Below are 9828 nucleotides of genomic sequence, written 5' to 3'. Positions count from 1 at the left end.
AAAATTTATGTGGCATTATCCCGCTTATACCATGGTCCATTAAGAAAGAAAGAAATATTAAATAAATTATTAATGCATCAATGTTGTTTTTTACTGGTAAAATCGTAAGTTTTTTACAAGAAGCGGCTGAGTGGACTATTTCGTTGCCAAGGTAACCGGCTCTGACAGAGAACAGGCAGCTCCATCGGCTGCAGTTATGTTACGTGACACAAACATTTCAGAGGGCGGGTGCAGCTCTTACAGCTTGTGTGTATCCAGAGGATGATGTGACATGTTATTTCAAACAGTCAAAGTCCACAGATAGTTTCCTACATCGTTAAATAAGTCTGCAGGCTGCTCTCACAGCGATGCCCCGTCACAGATGTGATCTGCCGTGTCTCCAGCGACTCTTAACCGGCTCTAACACAGAACCTGCAGATCGGTCGGCCGCAGCTGTTGTATTAGACCAGATCAGTAGAGAGAAGGGAGATAATTGCTTAACGTTATGTCACGTGACACAAAGTGTCATTTCAGAGGGTGGGTGCAGCTCGTACAACTTGTGTGTGTCCAGAGGATGATGTGACATTTTGTTTCAAACAGTCAAAGTCCACAGATAGTTTCCTACATGTTCAATAAGCCTGCAGGCTGCTCTGATCTGGCATGTCTGCAGCCCGGTGTCCGAGTTTCTGTTGCCACAGTTACCAACTAATGTTTAGTCAGTGCAATAATTTACAGCAATAAGGCTATTTGGCCGGAACTTCCTTCATAGGTTTCCATTATCACTTTTTAATGGACACTTTCCAGCCAATCAGAATCTAGTATTCACCCAGACCATGGTATATATATATATATATATATATATATATATATATATATAATATTATTGTATTGTGTTTGAATTGTCATATTCAGCTTATTCTATTTATATATTTAACATATGTATTAATATTTGATGGAGGATGGATCAGTCTAATACATTTCGATTCTCTGATTTAATAATGTTCCATGTTTTTATTTATTTATTTTTAATTTTTTCTTGTCAGACACGGCAGACGATTTCAGCTTTTTAAGGGGGATTTTTCAGCCGAAGCTTCAGACTGTGGACAGTTTCAGTGAAAGCAGAATTAACTGATCCAACATGCAGAATCTATTAGATAAATAACCACAGAGCAGATAAATACTGTTATTAAGCAGCTTTTTGTCGTGCTGCCTGCTGCTGGTACACTGACACACATTTCTCTGGAACTCCTTTAATCCAAACTCCTGCAGCTCTCCTTGATAGGAATGAATTATTAATCAGGATAATTCAACCATCTCAGTCTAGGTATTCTGAAGTCTCTTCTGTGTTTTGAAGCCTATTGGTCCTATTAGAGCAAACAGACAGGGTGTAATCAGCAGCTTTAAAGAGTCTGAACTCATTTATCAGAAGGATATTTCCCCAGGTGGAGGATCGGCTTCACGACGGCCTGTTAGGAGCTCTGATCCACAGCGGGGGGGGACTCTCAAAAACATCAGACGGTGAGCAGTTAGAGCTGCATCCAGCAGCGAGGCATCAAAGACTCTTCATGAAGTTGCTCCAACCGAGCAGGAACTACAGGCTGCCGCTTGCTTCCTCCACCTGCCCCAGAACAGTCCACCACGCTGCAGCAAAAGGCTGTCATCATGCAACACGCATGTTAAGAAACTCCACCAGCTGAGAAACCAAAACCCATAAAACATCATGCTGCTTCTCTCTGCTTAAACTATTTGATTGATTGATTTAATTATTGCTAGATGAAGAAACATTTCATCGCACTACTTTTTCAACCAGTACAGTTAGAAATTTGACTTCTTTTAGTTTTTAACCCTTAAAATTCCAAGACTTTTTTTTCTCACCTGATTTTATTTTAAGATAACCCAGCCTGTAGAAGTTGAACCCTTTAATCCCAGCCAGCATCAGACATGATGTTTCCAGCCTCAGCTGTCAGATTCTGAGGCTAAAATGATGTAAAATGAATGTATGAATAGATTTAGCAGCATAAAGGCCGACCAGAAGAAGAAAGCAGAATTTATTACTAACAGAACTTTATAGAAATAACACACAGAAAAAAATATTGTTATTGAAACAAACACACAACAGAAACTATTTCCATGTTTCCACTTTTTCCTCATTTCCAGTTATTCCTGCTACTATTTACCTGCTATCCTCACTAAACCAACTCCAGCTCAGCTGCTTTGTGGCGCCACCGTGCATCAGAAACGTCTTCTTGGCTTCATTCCAGCCATAGAGGAACAGCAGACACTGATTATATGCACACCGGGCTCCAGCTGGAGCAAGTTCTTTCAGTCTAGAAACAGAAATGAGCTAGCTGATCAGGATGGATTAAAATTATATTATAAATCAATAATTCCTAATTATGGGGTGTGGTTCATGCTTGAGCCTTGAGCGCCACCAAGACAGCTAAAATAAACTTTTAGTTTTGCATCTGTGGGCCGCAATGCTGCGTGACTTATCAACTGAAGACATGAGACTATAATCCCGTTTCCGCCAACGGGTACGTGTCGGGATGCATTTTTTTGGCCTTTCCACCATAGACTGAATAAAAGATGGAGCCTCCATGACGTCACCCGTAGGTTTCTGAAGAGCAAAGTGAAGCTCGTTTCAGAGGGCGGGCCAAGATGGTGGCGTGTTAAGACAAACTTGTCGAGCTCTCAGCACAAACCTTCTTAAAACATATATTCTTCAGTATAGATGACGAAGTAAAGTTGAAGAAATAGCCTGAGTATTTTTTCTACTCTCACCCTGATACTGTCTCTAAACTTTTGCACCTTCGAAGATGCCCAAGTCAAGTAGAAGAAGTGACACTAGCAAAGTAGCCTTAGCATCTTTGCTAGCAAACACGACTATAGCAACAGGATGGAGTGTACTGCGGCTGTATCATTTGGTGAAGAATTCCCTCCGCTACCTGTCACTCCAACTAAGCCTCCACTGGCCAAAAAGCCTGCTCCTTCCAGACTCCACACTACAGACAACATGTTGGGATCTGACGACGCTGTCCGCTCACTTGCCAACCTAATCAACTCAAGGAGTGACGCGCTTGAGAAGATGATGGGCGCCATTCGGGTGGAGTTAAGAGTCATGAATGAAAAGATGGATATCATTGAGAAGCGTGTGGAGAAAAGTGAGGAAACTACTCTGAAATGCATGTCTCGTGTAGCCGACCTGGAAAGCTACAGAAGACGGTGGAACCTGAGACTCCATGGGGTACCAGAGGCCGAGAAGGAAAATGTTCGTGATGAGGTAATCCGGGTTTGCCAATAAGTGCTACTGGCTGAAAAGAGAAATTTCCCGACATTATTGATGTGGCTCATTGAGTGGGGGGAGAAGGCGGCAAGATGACCCTAAACAGTGCGGCATCATTATGACGTTCATCTCCCGGCGACATAAGGAGGAGCTGTGGAAAGCGGCCAAGAACAGCGCCTTTCTGCAATCCAAGGGTCTGCACTTCACTGAGGATTTGACAAAGGAGGACGGAGAAAACAGACAAAAACTGTGGCCTAAGATTAAGAAAGCACGAGACGAAGGGAAGACGGCCTATTTTGTAGGAGGAAGAGGTTTCATCAATGGTTCAGAAATACAGCCATAGTTGCGAGAAGTAACTTTTAATCTACAGGAGGAGGACCACTGGCTTGGTGCTCTCAGGTCAATCTAATCTTCTGATCTCCTATGGCGATGTGTTTACTTGTTTAAGATAACGTTCCTAATAACTCTAATAATAATAATAATTATAGCTAAGTAAAACAGTTTACTTAGCTATGTAACATCCCAATTAAAGATGAGGTACACTACTTAGGAATTCTAATAACAAAGGACCAAAACAGAAGAAGTTCCTCAAACTTTGAACTAATCATACAAAAAACCCAGCGTACATTAAACCAGTGGCTCTTACGAGACTTGTCATTGAGAGGAAGAGTACTTCTTACTAAAGCAGAGGGTATTTCTCGATTAACATACACAGCTCTCGCTCTGCATGTCAGTGATAAAACCCCAAAAGTGATTGACAAAATGCTCTTTGACTTTGTATGGAAAAGTAGAACTCATTATTTGAAGAAGTCTGTTATTATGAACCCTCACGAAAATGGTGGTCTCAACTTTCTGGATTTTCGGACTCTAAATAATATATTTAAGATTAATTGGATTAAACAAATTTTCAAAAAACCCACTTCAATTTGGAATATTAATCCTCACAATATATTGTCCAAAGTAGGTGGCATTAACTTTCTTCTTGTTTGCAATTATGACATTGATAAGATCCTGTTAAAATGTCTGCTTTTCATCGCCAGTTCTTTCTCTCATGGTGTCTCATCTACAAACATAATTTTTCGCCCCATAACTATTTAATTTGTAATAACAAAGACATTTTGTATAAACACCAATCTCTTTTTATGGAATACTGGTTTCAAAATAACATCAAATGGGTAGATCAATTATTTAACAAAGATGGTCTGTTATTAATGTATGAAGAGTTTCTTGAAAAATACAATATTCCTGTGACTCCTGGAGATTATGCAAAAGTCTTTGGAGCCATCCCCTCTGGTGTGTGTGTGCTTTTTAAATGTCATCAAAGGCTTGACGCTTACAACCTAAATCTTGTCTCTCCAGTTGACCCATCAATAACAACAGATTAATAAGAGATATTATTACACTTCCTCATGTTATTTCATACTGGAATGCATTTGTGGATGATGTACCGTGGAAGAGAGTTTGGCTGCTACCTAACAGATATCTTATTACTAATAAAGTGAAAGAGATATCTTTTAAACTTGTCTATAAATTCTATCCAACTAAATCATATATAAAGAATAAATTTAAATATATTGATGTAAATTGTAGCTTTTGTAATGAATGTCCTGAAACTGCTGTTCATTTATTTTGGCACTGTCCAGATGTTAAAATGTTTTGGCAAAAACTATGTGACTTTATTCATCTTAACATTAAAAAAGATTTTGTGTTGTTTTGGAAGAATGTAATGTTTGGTGTTTTTGAAAATGGCTTACAAAAGAGTGACTCAGTTTATTTGATAAACCTCTTAATTTTGATGTCAAAATTTCACATTCACAGTTGTAAATACTCAGGTAAAAAGCCATGTTTCGCCGCCTTTTCTGGCACCTTAAGGCAAAACATTTTTTCAATTAAATACTCTGAAAACCAAAAGGCACTTAAAACTGTTGAAATCTGCACTGTATACAATATTTTTATATGAAACCTGTCACCCCTGGCATTTGTTCCTTCCAACTCCTTTGGAATAGTTTCTGTACTGTCTCTGTTGCACTGTAATTACTGTTATGACTTACTGTTATAATTACTTCTAATAAAGAAAAGGAAAAAAAAAAAAAAAAAGTGAAGCTTGTTGGGCGTTCCCACAGTCGCCATCTTGGTACACCTATCATTAGTCCCGGAAATTCCAAATAATAAAAATTATTTCTTTGTGACTTAAACTTTAACATTGACTCACTCTAAAATGACTGCTGATGTACTATTTTATTTATTTATTTATTTTTTAATTATTATTATTATTTTCCTTTGCTCCTGAAGTTATGACTGAAGACACAACCACCATAAGAACCGCGCTGGGCTACTAGGTAGCAGTAGCTTATTGAACAGAATGACTGGCAGGTCAGATGGCCAATCACGTAGCAAGGAACCAAAAACGCAGAGCCAATCATATCAGTTGGGACGTGTTGTAAGACCAAACTTAGTGCTGTATGAAGGCGGATCTCTGAGCTGTTTGTGCAACAGAAAATGATCAGAACCAACCGAAGCTAACCAACTTCTAATTTAAACAAACCACATCTTCAATTTTATATTTAGCAAGAAAAAACATCTATGTTTTGTAACTGCTGTGCTCTGTTGCTGTTTAAGAGAGTTGTCGTATTCGAACAAAATGGAACTTTAGTGTCATTGCAACAAAAAATGCAACAAAATTACAAATACAGCAATTAATGTCCCATAAAATTAATACAAAATAAATTAATGAAATGTACATTTTCAATTTTTATTTAATCATTCATACCTATTGATATATTTAACTTAATTAATTTATTTTGTATTTATTTTATAGTATATTTATTAATTTCAGTGTATTTATTATTTTATTTTTGTATTAACATTTATTTATTTATCATTTATTTATATATACTTTAATTTGTTCATTTATTTATCAAGTTTATTTTATAATTGTATTTCATGATGGTTACAGATAACCCCACCCCTTTATTTGAATATAAAAACCCAAAATAAAAAGAGTTAAATAAAAATGGGACAATAAAATAAAAGTTATATATTTAATTAAAACTATTTTAAAATAAAAGTGATAAATAAACAAAATAAAATAAATAAATAAATAAAAGCATTTATAAATAGATAAACAATACAAAAATAATAAATTAAACATACTAAATAAATTAAATTAAATAAATCAGTAAGTGTCATTAAATTTTTTAGTCTAGAAAAACATTGCTCAAATATTAATAATATTAATAAACTACAGTAAATGTTGATGGGATGCTTACAGTCAACTATAATAACTATAACAACAATCACTGAAAATCTGCATTTAAAAAAATTCATTTCAGTATTTATTTATTTGTTATTTTTTATTTGTGAATAAAACAGCTATCCATAGTTGTTGCGTGTTCAATTAAAAGATCGTGTGCATGCTGCCCTTTGTGTGTAATATGGTTTCTATTATTGTTTGCACCTATTGTCTTCTTCTTCGGTGATGTCCACCAAGGTCAGGGCCTGTTGCAACGACAACCACCTTACAGGAACAGCAATCCAGGCCTGGACGAGGTCTTTTAGGAGTGATTTACAAAATCACTACCTGTAGGGGACGGCCAAACAAGCTGGACTTGGGCCTGTTCTGGACTTTAAGGCCTGAATAAATTTAGGCACGAAGGGGTTAATTTGGAGAAAGGTACAGACCCTATTCAGCCTCTGAATAAAAAATTAGCAGCAGTGAAATCACACAAATGTGATTTAATCATTAACTATGAGTAAACAGCATTTCAGTATTTTCAAAATTACAATGAAAAAAAAACATTTTTGACTCAACAGAAAACCTCTTTTTTCCCTTTAAAATCAAACTTAGATATCTTATATATGATTTTTCTTTTTTAATGGAGACATTTAAGAGCATTAAGAGACACGAGTTCTGCTTCATTTTAATTTGTCACTGTACTAATTACTGTCCACATGAGACGGTAATTAATTCAAGCCTATTACAGCTGCATTTGGGTCTAATTGACACGCAGATCTGAACAGACGATTAGAGAGGAGATGTATGAAATGTTGCATTAAATGAAGTCCCAGTCAGATCTTAATTATTTAATCAAAGATAATTAATCAGAAGCAGAAATATGAGGGCAGATCTGCAGCTGCAAAACATACAGAACCTGTTACCCAAACCCAGAGGTTCCTGGTCAGGTAGCCACCCCGGATATGCAGCAAGAAAAGGGATGGATGGATGGATGGATGGATGGATGGATGGATGGATGGATGGACGGATGGACGGATGGACGGATGAAGGGATGGATGGACTGATGGATAGATCAATAACAAGGACGATGCAACGATTGTCCCTTACAACCTGCAGCCATGCTGAGATCTCTGGGGCCCATCGCTGACTTCCGTGTAAAAAAAAATAAATAAAAGACTCACATCATCCCCCCTCCCCACCCTTTCGATCATCCCCCCTCCCCACCCTTTCGATCATCCCCCCTCCCCACCCTTTCTATCCCCTAAGAGGGGCCTCATATTAAACTGAGGGGCTCCAGTGAACACTGCAGGAAGGAGCTGCTGTCATGAGGAGGAACCAAATATCCGTCTGCTGTTACACTCAAATCACTTCAATCAGGGGTTTACAAAATAAAAATATTCAGCAAAATCAATGGAAACCACAGGGGGCAGTGTTGAGCAGGATAGTTGACGTGTGACCAGCGAAAGGATGGCAAGATGATATAAACACAACAGTTGTTTGAATGCACACCCTGGCTAATTAAGCAAGAGAAAGAGAAAGAACAAGAGATAAGTCAAGAGTCAAGATCAGACTGTCTTTTACTGGCTGGAGGGATCTCAGAGTGCAGGAAGGATGAAGACAGATGCTGGATTAGCCGTTGATAGGGGGGCATCACTGAGAAAATCTGCTAAAGTTCTGTTGTGCATCTTTAACTGTATGTCTGCCCTCCTAACTCCAGACTTATTTGATTTTTGGTCCACACTGGATCCACAGTCCACTGAACACAACCAACGTCCAGTTGTCTTTAGGCCTTTGTGAAAGATGTGACACAAGAAAAAAAATAAAGGTCAAATATCAGTCTAACGTGTCATGGAAATTCTTCCTGAAACCATCGATGAGAAATAAAATCAGAAACGTCATGGTTTATGTCATTTATGATGCTGCAGCAGGAAAATCAGGTTCAGCAGAGTTCAAGAGTCTGCAGAGTTAAGATAAGACATACTTTATTCAAAGTAGTAGTTAAAAACTACTATCAGTAGTACTAAAGTGCACATTAACATGATTTATTGTGGGGTTTTATAGCGGCTGAGATAAACGGCCTTCATTGAGAAGTCATTGCTTCGTTGGGTGACCACAGTGTCATGCAGGGGGTGACTACTGTTCCTGAGGATGGCCTGCATCTTGTTCCTAATGTGCTTCTCTACAAGTTCTCCAGCAGAGTCCACCCCCCTCCCCATCACTGACACACATCCTGATCAGGAGCCGTTTTCCCTCTCTGGCCATCATGCAGTTCCTCCAGCACACAACAGCAAAAAATTCAGCACCTGCGACCACCGACTGATTGAAGAGGTTCAGCATTTCGTTGCGGACTTCATAGGATTTCAGCTTCCTAGAAAAGAAGAGTCTGCTCTGTCTTTTTTTGTATGCTGCATTCACTGACCAGTCCAGCTTATGATCCAGGTGGACACCCAGATATTTATAAGTCTGGAGCACCTCAATGTTCTCCCCCTCATTTACTACAGGTAAGTGATGTACCTGCCACCTCCCAAAATCCACCATCATCAACTTGGTTTTAGATGGATTTAGGATTAGTTCACTGCACCTGCATCAGTGTGTACAGTCCGAGATCACGCTCCTGTATTCCCCCTCATTCCCTCCCTTCACGCAAGCCACCACCGCCTTATCATCAGAATATTTCTGTATGTGGCAAGATGGAGACCTGTAGGAAAAGTTTGGTGTACGCAGAGTGAAGAGAAAAGGGGATAACACAGTTCCCTGGGGGGCTCCAATGTTGCTGCTCACAGTCTCAGAAATTGAATTCCTCAGTTTGACTTACTGTGGCTTCTTTGTCAGGTAGTTACTGATCCACTCAATGAAGGCAAACTCGATGCACCGTTGTCTTACAATTCATTCTTCTTCCAAGAGCATTTTTACTCTAAGGCCGGGCTTACACCAAACGATTTTCACAGTCGCAGTCTTCAGGAAATCTTCGCAGTCTTGCTGGAGTCACAGCGCGCTCCCGTCATCTCGGTCGTTAGGTGTGAGATGGTAATCTGCGCTGTTTAACGTCAATCTTTCTCCAGTCTTGGATCTGCAACAATTTCTAACATGTTAGATATTATCGCAAGTCGCAGTGACGAAACATGTCAACAACCAATAGATGAGCGCTGACAAAAACGGAAACCTGATAGACAGTAAACAGTAAATGGACGAGCAAGAGCCGATGACGAAACGTAGATGGACTGTACAAAAAGAGGAGCGGATGGTGGAACTGTGGGCAGATCAGCCCTGCCTATTTGATATAAACTGTCCAATATCACGACAGAGTGGAGAAGGAAAAAAAATGGGCTGA

The 9828-nt window shown here is 38.8% G+C and overlaps 1 long non-coding RNA gene across 1 annotated transcript; it reads right to left on the bottom strand.

Annotated features, from left to right (window-relative positions):
• Positions 1-224: 224 nt before the first annotated feature.
• On the bottom strand, positions 225-9554 carry LOC121634571. The gene is made up of 3 exons (XR_006009259.1): positions 9430-9554; positions 3804-3807; positions 225-234 (listed from the first exon to the last, which is right to left on the bottom strand). It is a non-coding gene; the product is annotated as an uncharacterized LOC121634571 (long non-coding RNA).
• Positions 9555-9828: the final 274 nt, after the last annotated feature.

This window comes from Melanotaenia boesemani, chromosome 23, assembly GCF_017639745.1.
Source record: "Melanotaenia boesemani isolate fMelBoe1 chromosome 23, fMelBoe1.pri, whole genome shotgun sequence".
Taxonomy (NCBI): Eukaryota; Metazoa; Chordata; class Actinopteri; order Atheriniformes; family Melanotaeniidae; genus Melanotaenia; species Melanotaenia boesemani.
Note: the sequence above shows the minus strand (reverse complement) of the source record. Positions and strands in the feature narration are given on the sequence as shown.